Source organism: Lynx canadensis, chromosome A1, assembly GCF_007474595.2.
Source record: "Lynx canadensis isolate LIC74 chromosome A1, mLynCan4.pri.v2, whole genome shotgun sequence".
In the NCBI taxonomy this organism is placed as follows: Eukaryota; Metazoa; Chordata; class Mammalia; order Carnivora; family Felidae; genus Lynx; species Lynx canadensis.
Genome location: NC_044303.2, coordinates 173,278,217 through 173,300,786, shown reverse-complemented (window position 1 = coordinate 173,300,786; position 22,570 = coordinate 173,278,217). Strand labels below are relative to the sequence as shown.

Sequence of the window (22,570 nt, the reverse complement as noted above, 5' to 3'; positions counted from 1 at the left end):
CAAGATGGTGGGAGAAACCTGTGTCCATCCCTCTCTGCCTTGCTCCTCCCTGTGGTCATTCATTCATTCATTCATTCATGAAATATAAGAGTGTCTACTGGTGACCTAGGCCTGTGCTGGGATCTGGGAACATGGAAGTGAGTAAGGGCATATGAGTGTGAAATCAGAATTATTTATTTATTTATTTGTTTTTCTAATGAAATGTCACAATTTCATTATTCAGTGTTGCACGTTGTGCTTTGACTCACATTGTTTCCTCTAAGTTAATCCACAAAGGGTGGCAGTTTGCTGGAGAGCTGCATAAAATTTGGAAGGCTTCATGAATTTACATGTCATTCTTGCACAGGGGCCATGCTAGTCTTCTCTGTATTGTTCCAATTTTAGTATACATGCTGCCGAAGTGAGCACAGAAATCAGAATTTAGATGCATTAAGATAAGTGTAGGATGGGAAAGGGTGATCAGGGAGGGATTTTTTTCATGTTTAATTTTGAGAGAGAGAATGCATGTGCACATGTGTGTGAGTCGGGGAAGGGGAAGGGGAGGGGAGATGGGGAGGACAGAGAGAGGGAATCCCAAGCAGGCTTCGTGCTGTCAGTGCAGAGCCCAATGCAGGGCTGAATTTCACTAACTGAACCGTAAGATCATGACCTAAGCCAAGATCAAGAGTCAGACACTTAACTGACTGAGCCACCTAGATGCCCCTAGGGAAGGATTAATATGAGAGTGAACAGTAGAGTCCTCCAGGATTAAAGCAGAGCCTGATGAGGACAGAAAATCAGGGAACCCAGAGTCCAGGCCCTGTGTATGCCCTTTGTTGGGGGGAAGCAAGAGCCACAGTAGGAGTGTGGGAAGATGGTGGAGCCATGTGCTATGGGTCTTAAAGGGAAGAGGCTTTTACCTCTGGGGATCAGGGAGAATGCACATCCCTCTCTAGGCCTGGGAATCCATGGATGTTGGGGGATGGGAAAGCCTAGCTTGAGAAGACACAGGGAAGAAGGGGCATTAGAGGAGTTCCATGTTGTGGTTCAGGCAGGGGTGGAGGGAAATGCATTGAAGAGGCTGAGAATGCAGAGATTTGTTTCCCATGAACCAGGGAATCCAGAGGCACAGTTGAGAGGTTGATGTGGAGAGCAGCTGAAGGAGATTAGATCAGGGTGGGGAAGGGACAGGTGCTGGATTGTATTGGGGTAGGGAAGAAGGTACCATGGAGATCCTGAGGCTGTGGTGAGGATGGAAAGGTCATGTAGTCCCAATAGTTTATTTTAGCTTTAATTTTCCTTGCTTTGGGAGACATATCTAGAAGTGTTGCTACGTCCCATGTCAGAGACATTACTGCCTGTGCTCTCTTCTAGGATTTTAATGGTGTCAGGTCTCACGTTTAGGTCTTTAATCCATTTTGAATTTATCTTTGTGTATGGTGTAAGAAAGTGTTCTAGTTTCATTCTTTTGCATGTAGCTGACCAGTTTTCCCAACATCATTTATTGAAGAGACTGTCTTTTTCCCATTGGATATTCTTTCTTGCCTCATCAAAGATTAATTGACCGTATAATTGTGGGTTCATTTCTGGGTTTTCTATTATGTTCTTTTGTTCTATTGATCTGTATGTCTATTTTTGTGCCAGTACCATACTGTTTTCATTACTACAGCTTTGTAATATAACTTGAAGTCTGGAATTGTGATATCTCCAGCTTTTCTTTTCTTTTCTTTTCTTTCTTTCTTTCAAAGTTTATTTATTTTTATTTTGAAAGAGAGAGAGAGAGAGAGAGAGAGAGAGAGAGAAAACTAGCAAGGGAGGGGCAGAGAGAAGGAGAGACAGAATCCCAAGCAGGTCCTGCACTGTTAGTGCAGAGCCCAATGTGTGGCTTGAACCCGTGAACCACGAGATCATGACCTGAGCCAAGATCAAGAGTTGGACGCCTAGTTGACTGAGCCACCCAGATGCCCCTCCAGCTTTGCTTTTCTTTTTCAAAATTGCTTTGGCTATTAGGAGTCTTTTGTGATTCCATAAAATTTTAGGATGTTTTGGTTCTAGTTTTGTGAAAAATGCTGTTGGTATTTTGATAGAGATTGCATTAAGTGTGTAGTATAGACATTTTAACAATGTTCTTTCAGTTCATGAACACGCAGTGTCTTTTCATTTCTTTGTGTTGTCTTTAGCTTCTTTCATCAGTGTTTTATAGTTTTTGGAGTAAAGGTCTTTTACCTCTTTAGTTGGATTTATTCTTAGGTATCTTATTTTTGATGCAATTGTAAATGGAATTGTTTTCTTAATCTCTCTCTGCTGCTTCATTGTTAGTGTATAGAAATGCAACAGGTTTCTGCACATTGATTTTGTATCCTGTGATTTTACTGAGAATTCATTTATCAGTTCTAGTTTTTTGGTGGAGTCCTTGGGTTTTCTATATATAATATCATGTCATCTACAAACAGTGAAAGTTTTATTTCTTCCTTACCAATTTGGATACCTTTTATTTCTTTTTGTTGTCTAATTGCTGTCCCTAGAACTTACTGTACTATGTTGAATAATAGTCGTGAGAACTTGTCTTGTTCCTGACCTTAGGAGGAAAGCTCTCAGTTTTTTCTCACTGAGTATGATGTTAGCTGTGGGTTTTTCATATATGGCTTTTTTTATGTGGAGGCATGTTTCCTCTAAACCTACACTGTGGAGGGTTTTTTTTTTTTTTATCATGAATGGTTGTTGTACTTTGTTAAATCCTTTTTCTGCATTTATTGAAATGATCGTATGGTTTTTATCTTTTCTTTTACTGATATGATATGTCATGTTGATTGATTTGCAAATATTGAACCACCCTTGCTTTCTGGGAATAAATCCCACTTGATGTGGTGAATGATTTTTTTAGAGTATTGTTGGATTCTGTTTGCTACTATTTTGTTGAGGATTTTTGCATCTATGTTCATCAGAGATATTAGCCTGTAGTTCTCTTTCTCTCTCTCTCTTGTGTGTGTGTGTGTGTGTGTGTGTGTGGTGTCTTTATCTGGTTTTGGTATCAGGGTGATGTTGGCCTCATAGAGTGAATTTGGAAGTTTTCCTTCTTCTTCTATTTTTGGAATAGTTTGAATAGGGTAGGTATTAATTCTTCTTTAAATGTTTGATAGGGGTGTCTGGGTGGTTCAGTTGGTTAAGCATCTGACTCTTTGTTTTGGCTCAGGGCATGATCTCATGGTTTGTGAGTTTGAGCCCTCCATAGAGTCTGTGCTGACAGCTCTGGAGCCTGCTTGGGATTCTTTCTCTCTCTTTGTCCCTCACCTGCTTTCTCCTCTTTCTCTCTATCCCTCTCTTCCTCAAAATAAATAAATAAAAACTTAAAAAAAATAAATGTTTGGTAGAATTCACCTGGGAAGCTATCTGGTCCTGGACTGTTGTTTGTGAGTTTTTTGATTACTGATTCAATCTCCTTGCTGATAATCCTTCTGTTCAAATTTTCTATTTCTTCCTGCTTCAGTTTTGGTAGGTTATATGTTTCTAGGAATTTATCCATTTCTTCAAGGTTGTCTAATTTGTTGCCATATAGTTTTTCATAATATTCTCTTACGATTGCTTGTATTTCTGTGGTGTTTGTTGTTATTTTTCCTCTTTCATTTGTGATTTTGTTTTTTTTTTTTTGAGTCGTTTCTCTCTCTTTCTCTCTCTTTCTCTCTCTCTCTTTAATGAGTCTGGCTATAGGTTTATCAATTTGGTTGATCTTTTCAAAGAAAAAACTCCTGGTTTCATTGATCTATTGTTTTTTAGTTTCTATATCATTTATTTCTGCTCTAATCTTTATTATTTCATTCCTTCTGCTGGTTTGGGGTTTTGTTTGTTATTCTTTTTCTAGATCCTTTAGGTGTAAAGTTAGGTTGTTTATTTGAGATATTTCTTCTTCTTGTGGTAAGCCTGTATTGCTATAAACCTCACTCTTAGAACTGCTTTTGCTGCATCCCAAAGGTTTTGTACCCTTGTGTTTTGTTTTTGTTTGTTTTCATGTACTTTTTGTTCTTTGATTTCTTGGTTGACCCATTCATTGTTTAGAAGCATGTTATTTAACCTCCATGTATTTGTGGTCTTCCCAGATTTTTTTCTTGTGGTTGATTTCTAGTTTCATAGCTTGGTGGATGCATGGTATGACTTCAGTCTTTTTGAATTTGTTGAGGCTAGGTTTGTGGCCCAGTATGTGATATATTTTGGAGAATGTTCCATGTGCACTTGAAAAGAATGTGTATTCTGCTGTTTTAGGATAGAATGTTCTGAATATATCTGTTAAATCCATCTAGTCCAGTGTGTCATTCAAAGCTACTCTTTCCTTGTTGATTTTCTGTTTGGATAGGATGTTAAAGTCCTATACTATTATGGATAAGTTCCTCTATGTTTGTTATTAACTGTTTTATGTATTTGAGTGCTTTCATGTTGGGTGTATATATATTTACAATTGTTATATCTTCTTGTTGGATTATTACCTTTATTATTATACAGTGTCTTTCTTTATCTCTTCTTACAGACTTTGTTTTATTTTTTTTTCAGACTTTGTTTTAAAGTCTTTCTTGTCTGATAAAAATATTGCTACTCTAGCTTTCTTTTGACATCCATTTGCATTATAAATGTTTCTCTATCCCCTCACTTTCGATCTGCAAGTGTCTTTAGATCTGAAATGATTCTCTTGTAGTAAGCATATAGAGGGGTTTTGCTTTTTTGTCTACTTTGTCACCCTATGTCTTTTGATTGGAGCATTTAGTCTATTTACATTCAAAGTAATTGTTGATAGATATATATTTATTGCCATCTTGTAACTTGTTTTGTGTCTTGTTTTGTGGTTGTTTTGTAGTTTTTCTGTGATCCTTCTCTTTTTCTCTTTTCTGGTTTGCTGGTTTTCTTTGGTGATATACTTGGATTCCTTACTCCTTATTTTTTTGTGTATCTATTACTGTTTTTTTTTTTTTAATTTGTGGTTACCATTCAGTTTATATATACAATCTTCTGCATATAGCAGTTTATATTAAGCTGATCACTTACTTTTGAACCCATTCTTTACTTCTCTCCACTCCCTCCATGTTTGAGATATTTGCTATCATTTTTTACATTCTTTTATTCTGTGCTCATCTTGGTGGATTTTTACAGATACACTTACTTCCACTGTTTTTGTGCTTCCTATTTTTCTTACTCTTATGGTTTTTGTTTTCCACTCACAGAGTCCCCCTTAACATTTCTTGTAGGGCTGGTTCAGTATTCATGAATTCTTTTAACTTTCATTTGTCTGGGAAACCCTTTACCTCTCCTATTCTGAAGATAGCCTTGCTGGATAGAGTATTCTTGGCTACAGACTTTTCCCTTTCAGCACTTTGAATACATCATGCCATTTCCTTCTGGCCTGCAAAGTTTCTGCTGAAAAATCATCTTGCTTTAGGGCTTCTTTATGTGCTCTTTCTTCTGGCCAGAATAGTCTTCCTTCAGCTAACTCCTATTATTAGTCATAGTTCTAAAAAAGCAGCTTTCTCTGACCATCTAGATTAGGCTAGGACTCCTGTCATGTCACCCCTGGCTTCTGCCCTTCTCAGAAATATGATCACCCTTATGTCTTGTTCAACCTCCTGCCTCATTTGGTGTCAGACCTCACGCTCTGTGGGCAAGAATGTGCCTATCTGGGTCACTGTGTTTCCCCAGTAGTGGAGAGTAGAGCACCCCAATTTCAGCTTTAGGTGAAGGAAATGGACCCTAAGGTCATATTCTCTGATCAGAGTTTACTTTTCCATGGTTTCCACCACTCTATTCCACCCAGCTTCAATTAAATCCCATTGATACTTTCAGAGACCAATTGTAGCCAGACCCACAAATAAGCAGCATCCCCGAGGTTTGCAGTCATCCCTCAATAGTATCCCAGGGGAAGGTGAGTCTATTTCAGGAGCCAAGAGGTGAGGGATGTCATGGCTCACCCTCTTCATGTGGAGTCTCCCTTTAATGACATCCTTGGCTTTGACAATTTGGACTTGATTTTGTTGAAGACGCCAACCAGTGAATTTCCTTATAACATAAAATGTCAAATTCAAATAAGAGATGATTATATTCCAAAAGGGCAACCAGCACAAGGCTTGGTAACATGTGGGTGAGATCAGGCAGAAGCAATGGGGGCATGGGTGCCTGGTTATCACGTGTGTGCACATGTAAAGATTGAGTTACAGGGCATGCTGAATATGATGGAAACAGTGACTTAGAACCATATAAAAGCAAACATCTCCTGAAAAAATTTAACCAATGACATCATAGAGACCCAGATTGACTGAAAAATAGTAGGAAAACCAACATGGTCATGTGATCTCCTGGAAAAACCCAGAAGTCAGGGTGATTGGAATGGAATAGCACATGAACCTGACTGGAACTCAGAGAGAGGCATAAGATCATCACAAGCACTCAGGTTATCCAAAATATGAGCCCAAATTGGCCTTTTCTGGAAAGAGCTCTCCACATGTTGCGAAGGCTTCTGGGGTGCATCTCTTCACCCCAACCAATTTGAGATCAGTCCCCCACCAATGCATGCAGGGTTTCATGTTAATATCTGGTTAGACACAGAAAACACCAGAATGAATTGCAGAGTAGGAGGCAATAAACATTTAGGTTAGAAAGTCTGCAGTTTATTTCCACTCTTATTTCTCCTTCTTGGGATAGTTCATCCATCCTGTTTAACCCCTTCCTGCTTAGCATGATGAATCACAAAGGAGTCTACATCTTCTCTTATCCAAGCATCTCCAACTGGAAACCCATTCTCTCCCCAGTGCTGGCCAAGAAATGAGTTCTGTTCCCCTCCAAATAGCAAGGAAACCTTGTGGGGTTGGGAGCGGTGGGGAAAGCCAAGAGATAGACCAGGCCAGGCCATTTCCCACCAACCAGCAGAGGGTGGTGAGTGGATGCTAGGTCTCTTGGACCCATCTACACAAGCTTCTTGGCTTTAAGGAAGCTCTTGAGGTACTGTATCTGCCAGATGCCAATGGCCACAAGGATTAAGGTCCATAGAATGGACTACAATGGCACCCACTGATTGGTGCTCTTGCTGGCCTGCCAGAAGCGCTCCTCTTGCCTGTGGTAAGGGAGAAGGGAGAAGGTGCCTGGCTAGACTGAATTTCTCCCCTCTCTCAAGAGGTGGAAGACTTACTCCCTGGGAGGTTACACATACCTCCTCCCAACTGGGCCAGCTGAGCCCCTCACCCTCCAGTAGTCCTGCTCCTTCTGGATCTGCTTTGTCTACTCCACCTGCTCCACCAGCTGCTGCATGCACAGGTGCTGCCAGGTTAGCTTGTTGTTGGCCCCAAATTCTGCATAGTCATTGGTATGTCCACCCAACTGCATGTCCAAGTGAGTGACCTGGGGAACAGGGAAGCCGAAGGTGGGGGTCAGGGAACTTGCCTCTACATAGAGACTGAATAGAGCTTGCCAGAAACCCAGCTCCCATGCCCCAGTGTTGGCCTAAACAGGCAGTTCAGTTCCTTACACTCACTGACTTAGGGACTGGCCCTGCTCCGGGTGCTGAACACCAGATGAGGACTTGCCTGCATAGAGTTCCATGTTCAAATGACAGAAGGGATGGGACAACATATTCAGAGAAGTAGAGGTATGACTCAAGTGTTTGAGACAGACTGTTACTAGAAGTACTGTGTTGGTGAGAGGTGACCACGGAGAGCCCGGGAGCGCTGAGATACAGAACAGCTCTGAGTTTCACATTATGAAGCTTGGTCTTTATCCTAGGGATGGCAGGGAAACAAGGGATGATTTTAGGTCGCAGTGATTCCCTCACAGGGTACCCTCTCATCTTCATCCCCTCTCTGTATGCTTACTTTCTGTATCCCCTTACTTCCTGTATCCCCTTATTTCCCCAGCCCCCATCCAGGCACCACCTGCTGCACCCTTCTTACCCCAGGGATGGAGATGTTGAGCCCATGAAATGGTCAGCCTCTTGCCTGCTGCACTCACCAGCTTGCCAACATAGAGGAGGGTGAAGTGGATGGACTGAAGATGAAGGCAGATTTGGTGCTCTTGGGGAGGCTGGGAGGTAGGTGATGGTGAAGCTTCCCTGAAGGCCATACTGATGGACCAGAAGTTTCTAGAGGACTCAGCTTCCAGTGAGCGTATTTACCTGCTTCCAGGAGAGGAAATCTGAGGGTCTAGGTCCTAGACCCCCATCGGCCAGACCAGAGGGGAAGGTATGAGGGAAAGGGCATTAGTTTGGGCTGGAAAGTCTCAGATCCCAGCATCGCCAATACACAGTGTTCTGCAGTTTGCAAAGAGCATGATCCTCCTTGAGCTTTCCTGCCTGTGAGGAGACAGGCCCTCCTCTGAGAAATGGAGGACTAGGCATTGATGCTGAAGGCCGGTGTGGCTTCAAGGAGTCAAAGCCCACCTTACCCTGTTCTCAGTGTCCTTCACAAACATGAACAAATTGATCTACTGTGAAGAGGGCTGCTACTTTTCTATAGAGGGATCTTATAGTTACTTAATGGAAAAACAGTATGGAGGTTCCTCAAGAAATTAAAAATAGAACTACCATATGATCCAGCTTTCCCTCTTCTGGGTATATATTAAAAGGAAATGGAACCATTATCTGTACTTCCATGTTGATTGCAGCATTATTCACAATAGACAAGGTATGGAAGAAGCTAAGTGCCTGTCAATGGATGAATAGATCAAGAAAATGTGATACATATATTATCTCTCTATATAATAGAATATTATTCATCCTTAAAAAAGAAGTAAATCCTGTAATTTGCTACAACGTGGATGAAACTGGAGGGCATTATACTAAGTGAAATAAGCCAGACAGAGAAAGACAAATACTGCATAGTAAAAAAACAAAGGTCAAACTTATTGAAACAGAGTAGAAGAATTGTTGCTAGAGGCTGTGGGGTGGGAGAAACAGGAATACTTGGGAGAGGAAGAAGTCAGGTACTAATATGCCTGTGAGTTGCTAAAAAGGAGCCCTGAGTCCTGCTGTCCTAGAAGAGAAAAAAACACAAACTCTGCATGGTTTGGGAGATCCTAGAACAGAATGACATGTGCTGCTTCCCCAGGTGGAGCTCCAGAGAGGCAGCCCAGAAAAATGGTGGTGTTATGTGCCTAGGCAGGTGGGGCTCAGTGTGGTGTAGAGCAGCAGGAGAGATCCAGAATCAGCACTTATATACCAGACCTGAAGCTGTCTTGAAGCTGGGAACAAGCAATGAAAGACTCAGATATGACCTATGTTATTTGACAGCCAAGGATCAGAAACTCTTTCCCACACTTCCTGATGACTTGACACCCTTTAAATCCCCGAGAACTTAGAAGCAAGCCTAGGGATGGACGAGGGGGCCCCTAAATTAACTGAGATTAGGTTAATTAGAGAGAAATTAAGTCCACGCATCTGTGGAATGAAATCTGTTCTTACCACCTGAGGTTTAAGTAATTGTAAAATTTCTTCCAGCTCTGTCATTTGTTATATACAGAATTATACATACATCCAAAAATACATATTTTGCTAATACTCTATGTATCTAGTTAGTGATCAGCTTAAAATGTGTATTAATATGTTAGCCACAAGGTGGTACCAGAAAGCTATCTTTGGCTTTCGGTCCTCGGCTTCGAAAGTCGCTGATTTTACTATACAACTGTAAACTACTGTAATAATGGCACGAATCATAATAAAAGTTGAGATGGAAGCAGTTGGGTTCATGTGACGCAGTGTTTGTATTTAAAAATCATAAAAACAGGCTCTCTAGAAGATGCTGCCAACTAGTTTGTACTCTTCCTCTTCCTTACCCCCTGTCATGTCATCATAGAATAACCCGATCATTACCCAAAGCACCAAACACTAATATATTCAGTAGTCATACAGAAAATGTAAATAGACACACTCTCTTAAGGCTTAGAGTTTAACATTTAAATGGATATTTTTTTTTAAATTTTTTTTTTCAACGTTTATTTATTTTTGGGACAGAGAGAGACAGAGCATGAACGGGGGAGGGGCAGAGAGAGAGGGAGACACAGAATCGGAAACAGGCTCCAGGCTCTGAGCCATCAGCCCAGAGCCTGACGCGGGGCTCGAACTCCCGGACCGCGAGATTGTGACCTGGCTGAAGTCGGACGCTTAACCAACTGCGCCACCCAGGCGCCCCTTAAATGGATATTTTTATAAGATGTGCCTCAAAACCATCTGGAACACCCTTTAGCCATCTTCCAAACAATAAAAAGCTCAGCCCCCAAATGTGAACACAATAGGTTGGCAAATGGATCCTGTAACTTCTGGAGCCCTTGCTCTCATACTATGAATGACTAAGAGGAGGGAAAGCTCCTTTTCCTGGTTTATCTCTCTTTCTCTTTTTTTGGTCTTTGTTTGCTATTTTTTTCTTAAATTCCTCACATTAGTGAAATCATATGGTATTTGTCTTTCTCTGCTTGGCTTATTTCCCTTAGCATTGTACTCTCTAGATCCATCCATGGTGTTGCAAATGCAAGATTTCATTCTTTTTTATGGCTGACTAATATTCCATTGTATATATACATATACTACATCTTCTTTATTGGGCTCCTAACTATAGAAAACAAACAGGTGGTTACCAGAGGGGAGGTGGGAGGGAGAATGGGTGAAATAGGTGAAGAGGATTAAGAGTACACTTATCTTGATGAGCACTGAGTAACATATGGAACTGCTGAACCACTGCATTTTACACCTGAAACTAATATAAACTATATGCTGACTACACTGGAATTAAAGTAAAAAAAAAAAAAGTAAAATATACCTCTTTCAGGCAGTCTTGCTAGGTTCCCTTCTCCTATCCAGTAAGTGTAATTTGTTTTTTTTTTTTAAGTTTATTTATTTATTTTGAGAGAGAGCACAAGCAGGGGAGGGGCAGAGAGAGAGGGAGAGACAGGATCCCAAGCAGGCTCTGCGCTGTTACTGCAGAGCCTGATGTGGGACTCAAACTCACAAACCATGAGATCATGACCTGAGCAGAGAGCAAGAGTCAGACGCTTAACCGACTGAACCACCCAAGTGCCCCACCAGTAAATGTAGTTTTAAAGGAATGTACAGTAAAGGGGAAAGAAGAAGTTTGGAAAAGGTCACAGGAATAACTTTCTGATTATAGGGTTGGTAAAGAAGAGAAAGTACCATGTCACAACACTGAAGATCACTCACTGGGAACATGAAGAGGTATCTGGAAGGAAGCAAGGAAGAAAGCAGCCAGGTATCTGGAAAGAGATACCTGGTATCTGGTATTGCTCAGAAAGCAAGGTATCTGGAAGGAAGCAAGCCATGGGAGTCTAGTCTGTGGTCTGGTAGCAGAGAAAATTTACTTTCCTTGGAATTGGAACCACTTTATGGATTTAAAGATGGAAGTGACATACATATGTCCTTGTAGAATGTCAAGGAAACCATGCTGTTAGGATGCTAGTCAAAGGTAGGCTCTAAAAATCAAGTGTGGAAATTGTGACACTTTAGGGATTTAACTGTGTTTGTAAAAAGAATCAGATGGGGATCTATAAGAGGATGCAGTAGGGTTGGAGGAGTGATGTCCCTAGGTTTCTCTTTCAGGAGACTGCTAAGATGGACTTGGATATGAAAAAGGGAAGTCTGTCTGTCCATGGATCCTTCTCCTGGGAATCCCTTCCTGGGGCCCTCTGAAGAGAAGAAAACATAAAAAACCTGCCGAAAGAAAAAAGGTTTATCCCTGAATATTGAATGTTTCCATTTTATTAAACGCTCTAGTTTTTATTTTTTATTGAGTTTTTAATTTTACTTCTAGTATAGGTAAACATACAGTGCTATATTACTTTCATGTGTGCAATGTAGTGGTTCAGTACTTCCGTACATCATCCAGTGCTCATCATGAGGAGTACACTCCTTAATCCCCATCATCTATTTAACACGTGCCCCCACCCGCCTCTCCTCTGGTAACCATCAGTTTCTTCTCTACAGTTAAGAATCTGTTTCTTGGTTTCTCTCTCTCTTTTTTTTTTTTCCTCTGCTCATTTGTTGTTAAAGAATCCAGTTTTATTTATTTATGTATTTATTTTAAAAAGTTTATTTCCCTTTTTTTTGAGAGAGAGAGAGAGAGAAAGGGAGCAAGTGAGGGGCAGAGAGAGAGAGAGAGAGAGAGAGAGAGAGATAATCCCACACAGGCTCTGCACTTTCAGTGTGGAGCCCAAATCAGTGCTTGAGCTCACCCGATGCAGGACTTGAACTCATAAAGAGTGAGATCATGACCTGAGCAGAAATTGGATGCTTAACCGAGTCACCCAGGTGCCCCAAGGATCCAGTTTTTAAAGCTTAGGTCAGATTTACCCTTGCATGTGGTTGAGGAAGAATTAGACACATTCTCCTGTAGCTCAATAGTGTATTTATAGCCCACAAAATAATGAGTTTATTTCCCCCATGGCACATTTAGTACTTTGTAGATATAATGCTTTGTCTCTCACTGGCATTTTCCTTTAAAATCTTCACAGGCAATCACTGAATCTGAGTGGTGAATATATGGATGCTCTTTGTACTGCTCTCTTTTTACTTTGGAGTATGTTTGAAACTTGATAATTAAAAAATAAATCATTAAAAGTCTTTCCAACTTTTTCAATACCTAGCACGTTGGTAAACCTATTTCTCATGTGGGATAGGTCAAGAGGGAGGTTCCTTTAGGAAATGCAACCACCTTGTCTGGTTGGGTCTTCTAAAAGTAGTCAGAAAACTTCTTGGGGTCTGAGAAGTGCTCTGGATTCATGTAAAAATAGCACCAGCCTGGTAGTCTCTGGGAGAGGAATAATGTTTACGAATATTCCCTTGCCAGGGACATTTCTTTCATGCCTGATTTGGCAAATTGACTCATGGCTAACACTGGAAGGGAAGGGGGCCATGTGATTAAAAGGAGATTGTATTAGTCAGCTCAGGCTGCTGTGCCAAAATACCCACCGGCTGGGTGGCTTAAACAACCAAAGTTTATTTTCTCACAGTTCTGGAGGTTGGAAAGTCCCAGATCAATGGCTGGCAGCATCCAGTTCTGGAGAGAGCTCTCTTCTTGGCTTACAGATGGCTGCCTTCTTGCTGTGTGTTCATATGAACTTTCTTTGGAGTGTGTGTGTGGCCAAGGGGGAGAGAGCAAGCTCTTTTGTGTCTCCTCTAATAAGGCACTAATCCCATCATGGGGACTCTCCTAGCCTCATCTAGCCCTAATTACCTCTCAAAGGCCCCGTCTCCAAATACTATCACATTGGGGCTTAGGGTTTCAACATGTAGATTTTGTTGGTGGTGTGGAGACACAAACATTCAGTACTTAACACAGATGTAAGGAACTTTGGAATCATGTGCTAAAATTCACATGGACTGCTACTGATTCAAGTCCCCTCAAACTATTCCCCAACCTTAATCCTTTTGTATTTCATTTCCTGCAACAACTGGTTTGTTCCTTGGGGTGGTGGAGTCCAAGTGCACTAGACTCACATCAGTGCCTTCACACTCTTCTTCATTCCCTTCTCCTACTGCCCACAAGACCTATTTATCTAATGGACTATTTCTACAAAGTTTTAAATGAGTGCTAAGGGCTGAGTAGTCTTCCAGGGGCATTTCCATTTTAATAGGGATTCTTAAAAAGAACCCCCAAAATTCAAAGAAAAAAAATCTCTTCTAGTGTAGTTTCAGGAAATGCTATAGCTAGTGAGGAGTTTTCAAACTTGGGATTTCATCTCCTTATGCTCTAAATCACCACAAAGTAGTCACTATTCTCTCTGCTTGTGAGACTGACCCTTGTCAAGAAATAGGTGACACATGAGCCAAGGGCAATTCTACCTTACTGATAACTTGCCAATAATGGATGAATGAAACCTTTTGGCAAATAAATAATGGAATTTTAGAAATAACAGCCAGATCATGTTACAGATGAGGAAATGAAAGTATAGCTTAGCTGGGTGGATTGCCCAATATTGCATAGTAACTTGAAGATCCAAGATTAGAACACCTTTCTACTATACCATTTCATGTTAGTGCTCCAGTTCTGTCTCAGATCATTAGACATCAAGACCAGCCTCTGGCAGCACACCCTCTCTCTGGGCCTGTTAATGAGGAGGTAGATGAGGGTGCCATTTCCTCATCAGCAAGCCTTTAATTTCATAGCCCTGAGCACGTAATTCTGTGAGTTTCATGCTGTGTTAGGCCTCAAAGATTAGTTTGCGATTTCCTGTTAAAGCAAACCACACATGTTGAATTGCCAGCTGTTGCCACCTCACCTACTCTATTCATAATTCAGAACGTCTGGCACTTTCCAGGTAGACACAAGTCTTGTTGCCTTAATTATCAGTGCAGTGAAATAACAAGCATGAGTCTCTTCTATCTTTACAAGTTCCTGGGAAGATCTGACATCACAGAGCCCTGTGGGTTGGAGACGTACTGGATTTAATACATGTTTCAGACACAAAGCCACCATCTCTATCTCTTATATTCCTTCTAAATCTGGCATGACTGTAACCTGGTGTGACTATGGCAGATAGGCTGCTCCTGGGCCATCTGGTCTATAGCAACTTCAGGACTTGGCTGTTGGGAGCAGCCAGAAATGTGGAAACAGTCAATTCATTGCTTCCATGTTGGTGAGAGGTTATGGAGAAAAGGCAATATTAGCCTTTGGTTAGATTAATAACAAGGAGGAGTGTTAAAGACATTTTGAGGCATTGGGGAAAAATTTCACATACAAGGTAAATAGAGTATAATGAATCCCCATGTACCCATCACACAGCTTCATTCTTTTTTTTTTTTTTTTTAGGGATTTTTAATGTTTATTTATTTATTTTGAGAGAGAGAGAGAGAGAGAGAGAGAGAGAGAGAGAGAGAGAATCCCAAGCAGGCTTCATCCTCAGCATGAGGCCTGATGTGGGGCTTGAACTCATGAACTATGAGAATGTGATCTAATGGACTGAGTCACCCAGGTGCCCCAACAATCTGCCATTCTTGATCCATCTGTACCTTTACACACTTCCTACTCTTAATTATTGTCATTTTTAAAATTAAAATATATGTACATTGAAATGCACAATTTTTAGCTATATAATTTGGAAATGGATATACTCATGTAATCCATACCCCTGTCATCTCCTTTTGGCACATTTAAAATATATAAGTTGGTAGATAAGGTAATAGTTGGTATGTTTTAGCTTTTCTCATTTTCAAATCATGAAACATTGCTGTGGATGTTCCTCATTCTGGGGATTCTTCCCTTTGCTCCTGCCCTCCCATTTCAACACTGCAAGATCAACCCTTCCTCCTTCACCCTTGTGTCTCACACTGTTTGCCTCTGCACATTGGCTTTGGATTTCTGCCTCATTCCTTGGATTTGAAGATCCAAATGATATTTCTAGTAATTTCTTCATTGGCTCCACCTATCTCAGATAAGAAGCCTGTTCCAATCCCTTCCCAGAACCCAACAGCCTAGCTCACTCTTGATTATTTTGCCTGCTAGGAGAGAGAAATGGAGGAGTCCAGCCTTCTTAGCCCACCCATGTCACCAACTGGAAGGGAAAAGGGGCATAGAAGGAACAGAAATAAGGTGCGTTCTTCTTGATCACCCAAGTCTAATGAATACAGGATGAATGAAATGGAAAGGAGTAAGAGAGATGCCTCAAGCTATTCATGATCAAAAGAAAGGAAAGCAAAAGTAAGGCTTCTAGGCTGAGTGTCAGGGTGATAATTCTAAATTTAAGTATATTCCCCCTAAGGCAGTGTATTTTAGCCAGATACACAACCAGATACACACTCACTTTATGCTATACCCCAGAAAAACATACATTCACGAATGAAAAAGTATATATATATATATAGCTTCAGAAAACTTATGTAATATATTTCTCTAGCTCATTAAAAAAAAAAGCTTGTCACCATCCACTAAAATGATTTTGTAACCCTTAGATAGGATATAGACCTGCAGTTTTAAAACTATGCCTAAAGTCTTTGAGATGTTGGGTTGGGGCCCCTCTCTCTGGGGTTCTTGGACTCACCGTTTCCTTCACTGGCGGCCAGTTTGATCCCTCACAGAGTATGGTTGCTCAGCTTGAATCCAGGATACCCAGACTCCTTACAGGAAATGATATTTAGCTAGGGATTATTTAAATCCAATCAATACTGAGTACCTGCTACATAGAAGGCTCCTCTTCACAGCCTGCCAAAGTCACCACAGTTGGGGTGGAGGCAGCTGGGGAGTCAGCCATCATCTGAGGTAGCCATGCAAATGCTCAGCCTGCCCCTCAATTTCCTGTTGTGTTTGCCATACCCTTCAGCTGCAAGAAGAAATGCAAGCCTCTCACTGTGTGCTGTGTGTGCAAAGAAAGTACCAGGCCCATTTTAGAGAAATCTGAATCTAAATCCTATATAGCTGACTTCCTATATCTGAACCCAGAAGGAAAAATATGAAAAAGAAAAGGTCTGATATCAGCTATCCAACAATAAACATCTTAGATATATTATGATGCATAGCCTGATCCAGATTTTTTTTAACTTTTTTTTTATTTTTGAAGTATAGTTGACATACGATGTTAAATTAGTTTCAGGTGTACAACATAGTGATTTGGCAATTCTATACATTACATTATTACATTACATTATTCAATATTCACCACGAGAAGTATAGTCACCATCTATCACCATACAACATTATTACGATATTGTTGACTATATTCTCTGTACTTTTCATCTCTGTGCCTTACTTATTTTATAACTGGACTTGTGTACCTCTTAATTCCCTTTACCTATTTCATGCATTCCTCTACTGTCTCCTCTGGCAACTACCAGTTTGTTTTCTGAATTTATGAGTCTAATCTAAAAAACAAAATCAATGAACAAACAAATAGTTCTTTGATTTTTAGATTACACATATAAGTGAAATCAATTTATCCTTCTCTGTCTGACTTATTTCACTTAGCATAATACCCTCTAGGTCCATCCATGTTGTCACAAATGTCAAGATCTCATTCTTTGTTGTGGTTGAGTAATATTCTATTGTGTATATACACCACATCTTCTTTATCCATTCATCTATCAATAAACACTTGGTTTGCTTCCATATCTTGGCTATTGCAAACAATGCTGCAATAAACATAGAAGTACATATATCTTTTTTGAATTAGTGTTTTTATTTTCCACCCACTGGTCATACTACATACTGCACCACAAGAAGCTGCTGGAAAGAGTAGAACAGCCCCCTGGAAGCACAGCTAATTTGTCATCTTGAAGGTGATACTTTATGAGGATGGTGAACCACCTTCCAGGGCTCAGTATATATGTTGAATCAAAGACTTCATATAGTGCTGCATCCCCAGTAAGAGGTTTCCATGGGTCTAGAAACCAAAAGGTAGAAGCAGGAATGACCACACTTGCCTCAACTCACTATTGGGAAATTATCCAATTGGGAAATTTGTGCCTCTTGTCCCCAAAGCTCTTGCCTCTGCAGGGTTACGAGGTCTGTTCTCCAATGGAAGACCACTTCCATCAAGGGATACAGACAGCAGCAGGCAAGAAGAGTCATTATCTTGGCTGAGGTAATTGACACTGATCATCAAGAAGAGGCAGTGCTACCATTACATAATAGAGGCAAAGAGGAATAGGTTTATACCTCTTTATTCTCCCTTCAGTTTAACAGTAAATGAACAAGTGCAGCAATCAGAGATGAGAATCTGGGTTGTGTCACCCAGTAAACAGCCTAGGCCAGCTCTTGAGGGTGAGGAGATCTGACTTGCTAGTGGAGGAAGGGGACAATGAGTAGCATTTGGGACCCTAGGACCTAAAGCAGTGGTGGCTATTATAATTTTCCCACTAAACTTCCTCTTCTAAGATTCCCCCTGAAAGAGAGGCTCACCAGAATCTTGGAGGAGAGGCTCCCCAAATATATATGAAGGAGTAGATCCAATGGCTCAAGAAGTGACCTGTGATGAAAAAGGGAATGTACCACACAGTTCTCCCTTCAAGAAAGGACTTGTTGGGCACCTGGGTGGCTCAGTCAGGTAAGTGTCTGACTCTGAATCTTGGCTTGGGTCATGATCTCACAGCTCATGAGTTTGAGCCCCGTGTTGGGCTCTGTGCTGGCAGTGCAGATCCTGCTTGGGATTCTGTTTCTCCCTCTCCCTCTTCCCCTCCCCCTACCAAACAAACAAATCAATACTAAATAAATAAATAAATAAATAAATAAATAAATAAATAAATAAAAATTAAAAAAAAAAGAAAGAAAGGACTTATTGCCCAGCTTCTAAGAGTACTGTCAGAAAACAACCTTCAGCTGTCAGTCCATCGGGAACTGACTCTTTACTTGGGCACACTGCTATTAATTTTTTGGATTTACTCCTCTTCACTTACCTCCCTCCACCCCATAAATAGGGATGATAAGTACTTTCCCCCACTCTATAGCATTAAATAAGGTATTTAAACATTTAAATCAGTACTTACTGATTTGTGATAAGGGCTCAATAAATGTTCATTGAGCTCCCTCAACTCTACCTTACTGTTTTCTCTCAGGAATTTACAACCTCATTTATTAATAAATAATTGGTAATGTGGGTAGGGAAGGCAAATCACCATTAAACTATATGATTCTGTCCTCTAAATGTGTGCTTCAAGCTAAGAGAGCTCTGGGACATCATTGTGACCTGGGGAAGTAAAGGAAGGCTTTTTGAGGGATATAGGAACTTAGCTGGGCTTATAAAAACACCTTAGAGAGAGAAGGGTGGGTAGAGGGCACCAGGGCAGGTGTGTGAGTGTGTCCTCATTCCAACTCTAACATGTGGTCCTAGTTTAGGTAAAGAGAATTTGGAATGGCAAGCACCAGGTAATCAAGTTTTCACAACTCTGCAATGGTTTTATTTGTTATAACTGGTAACTTTGGACATAAAGGACAGTATGTCTTATAATATACATGGTGTATTTTGAAATGTATGACATAAATGTGAAGTGTTATTATAACCAAAAGGAATCCGAGAAGAAAAAAAAACTGGATAAGGACGATGTTGAGCTATGTACTCATCTTGGATAAATACATAAAACCTTTGGAATTATGATATAACCAGTACTGTTAGATTTATGGCCATGGGTATTGCTCTCATTCCAAGCTTCTACTTTACATTTATCATCTTTATATTCATCTGGCATCTCTATTTTCAATGTCTTACAAATTTCTCCCTCTCCTAGTAACCTTTTCAGCTGAAACTTCATATGCTTCATATTAGCTCAGAAGCAAATTCTTTTCTGGAAGGTTGAACCTATCTGTTCAGCCATTTCTGAATTACCCAAGCATGAGCATAATGTTGCTTAAGAAATTTGTCAAGATCCACTTTTTTGTATGTTCAGATTTAATTCAAGATGGTTTAAATTTAAACCTCCAGAGCTGTCATGCACATATTCTCCCAGGAGAAAAACATTCTTTGCTTTGAAATATAATTGGTTGAGGTTTACACTCTACTTTCTGTAAAAATGAAGTGTGGTTATAAAGAGATCTACTCAAATCCTGGAAAATCCTTTGGTTTCCAGACCCTCCAAACATGTGTATTTAGAAAAATGCCCTTTTTTTTCTTTTCTTTGTTTTTTTTTTCCCCCCAAACCATCAATTGTCTAGGAGGATTTGAGGGTAACAACTCCTGTCTGGCTGTATTCTCAGACAGTAATAAAAGTTTTATTCTGTGAAAAATGAGAAAAAGATTCTAAATATTCATTTATTTTTTAGAAACTTGAACACTGGTCCTTGCTCTATTGTAGACAGGAGTATTTGTGTTGAGAGTAGCATCTTTTAGCAAATACTGTTGGATATACTGACAGAATTTTTCTAAGATGACATTTTATTCAATGTACAAATTATAAGTGCCCTGAAGTCCTGGGAACTTAACAGAATTAAAAAGAACTGAAGTCGGATGGAGTGGATGGGGCACAGAAGGGCGAAAAGAGAGCAAAAACAGTTTCCTTCTGACCTGGCAGACAATTCCAAGACATATGGATATCTTCTGGTTCTATTGCTGCATGACAAATGACCTCAAAACTTAGTGGCTTAAAACCACAACAATCCTTTAATTATTGCCATCTTATCTCTGGGGGTTGTCAGGGCTCAGTTGGACAGTGTTTGCTCAGGGTCTCTAATGCAGTTTCAGTGTCTAGGTCTAGCATCATCTGAAGGCTCTCTCATTCACTTGTGTCTGGCACCTGGGCTGAGAAGACTGGAACGTCCTAGGCTCCTTGGACATCTCTTTCTGTCTTTACACGGTCTCTCCAGCATGGAAGCTTAGTGTGGACAAATTTCTTTCAGGGCAGTTCAGGGCTTCCAAGGTCCCTGTCCCAAGTGAGGGAGCCAAATGGAATCTGTAGTGTCTTTTCTAAACCAGCCTCAGAAGTCAAGAGAATCACAAAGGCCCACTCAGTTTCAAGGGAAGGCAAACAGTCTCCACCTCCTGATGAGAGGTGCACCAAAGAATCTGCAGATGTGTTTTAAAACTACCACAGGAATTCTCAGACCTCTGGCAGAAAGTCTGGGACAGAATAATGAGTCATTCCCTAAACCACAAATTGGTTCATTGTGGTTCCTTTTCTGCTGTGGTGGAAGGATACTGTCGTGTTTAAAGCCTCCTGCTCTGGAGTTAGACTGCCTGCCTGGGCTTGCCTCTGCCCTGACACTTACTAAGCCTGGAACCTTAAAGCAAGTCTGGGTGCCTTGGTTTTCTTATCTGTAAATTGGGGATAATGAGAGCTAACAGTTATTAAGTGCTTAGTAGGTATCAAAATATACTATCTTATTTTGTAATCAAGATACTATATGAAGTAGTTACCTACCTCCTAAAACACAGGGTTGATAATAAAGAGATATCTTTCAGGTGTGTAGTGTGGGTCAAATGAGACCATCTATTATGTTCGCTCTTGATGTTATTAAAACTGTTGGGGCAAATTCTAGTGACGTCAGGTCAGGAGCTGTTTCCAGAAATGGACCAAACGTTCACAATGCCACACAGGAGAGCAGATTATTTCCAGTATAGTGTTGACGATCAGCCGGAGTTAAGGAGGGTCAGATTTCTTGACAGGTGTTAAAAATGCACAAAACCCTAGACATTAAAGGGTCTCATCTGGGGCTATGGGTTCAGAATCCAGCGCAGTCTTGCAGCCTGGGACTAGAAGCACCGCTCTGAGTTGGCAAAACGGGAGTGTTTATCTTTTTCCTGAAAAGAAATCCACGACTCTGGGCGGTTGGAGGAGTTCCGCCGGGAGCACACTCCCTTCTGCTTGAGTCCCCAAGTGTCAAGGGCCCGCGTCGAGGTTGGATGCACGGAGTTGACACCCTTCCAGGAGACCTCCTGTGTACTCTGCCCCCCCCCCCCTCGCGTCCCCTCGGGTCCCCTCGCCATCCCTGGCTCCCCGACTCCACGATCCACCTTCCCCTCCTCCCTCTCCGCTGAGGTGCCTACTCCCGCGATTGCAGGGCGCCCATCTTCCCAGCCCGGGCAAAACCCGGAGAGCTGGAATCCCGCGCCGGGAGCGCCCCGGCGGCCACTGGGCATGCTCCGTTGTCAGGCAGGTTCGGGGCTGCGAGCCGCTTTTGCGCCTCGCGGATTCCTCCCGCGGCCGCGCGTCCTCCTCTTCCCGAGCAGGCAGCGGGCGCATGATGGCGGCGGCGGGGAGCGCCAGCGGCGGTGGCAGCAGCGGCGGAGGCGGCGGCAGCAGCAGCAGCGACACATCCAGCACTGGCGAGGAGGAGCGGATGCGGCGCCTCTTCCAGACTTGCGACGGCGACGGCGACGGATACATTAGCAGGTACTCGGGGAGGTACGCGGAACGGGCTGGGGCGCGCGACCAGCCTCTCCGACCCTTCCTCTGCCCCCTCTCCCCAACTTCCAGCAAGTTGCTCAGAAGCTCACGGGGAAAGTTGGCGGCGACTCTGAGAGCGCATCGCTGGCTCGGCCACTGAAGCCTAGGGGCTGATCCGCTCGCCTTCTGGTGGTGCTAGTTGGTCCAACTTTTCCCAGCGCTGTCTTTGTCTGGGCGTCGGGAGACATCTCTTTAGGATGCAAGTCCTTCCCGGGTCGTGGAGCGTTCGTGCCTGTGGGGAGAGGAGTTCTGGCCGCTTGTCCCAGGTCAGAGGGGTTGCTCGGCAGTCTCGGGCTCCTGGGTGTCAAGATGCTTTGGCACCAGGGGGCGATCAGTCCGGCTCCTCAGTGGACAGCCCTGGGGCCAGACCAGGATAGGGATGTGCTCCCAGTGACAGCTTTGGACGTGAAAACAAGCTGCGAAGAACTTTCGGGTGCTGCAGAGCCTCTGTGTTCCAAACTGGGGAACCCACAGAATGGACATAGCTTGCCACCCAGTACTGATTTAAACCTGTTAGCCTGAGGGGAACCAAGTGCGTAGGCACAAATTGGGGGTTTAGAGGTGAGTCTGTAATATAGACCCGACTCCGTACCTCAGCTCCAGAAGCTAACCAGGTGAGTGGGGTGTCAGGACACCTCTGAGTGACCACTCATAACCCTACCTGTGTTTGCTTCTAGATTCCGTATAGAAGCTGTGTTGAGGCTTCAAGCCGCAGGGCTTGGCGAAATGATTACTTCTGCCCACATTTTTTATCACTTA

The 22,570-nt window shown here is 42.0% G+C and overlaps 1 non-coding gene and 1 pseudogene across 1 annotated transcript; both read right to left on the bottom strand.

The window, feature by feature from the left end:
* Positions 1-301: 301 nt before the first annotated feature.
* LOC115526197 lies at positions 302-408 on the bottom strand. Its single transcript, XR_003972571.1, has one exon. It is a non-coding gene; the product is annotated as a U6 spliceosomal RNA (small nuclear RNA).
* Positions 409-6,918: 6,510 nt separating this feature from the next.
* LOC115520611 lies at positions 6,919-21,607 on the bottom strand (annotated as a pseudogene).
* Positions 21,608-22,570: the final 963 nt, after the last annotated feature.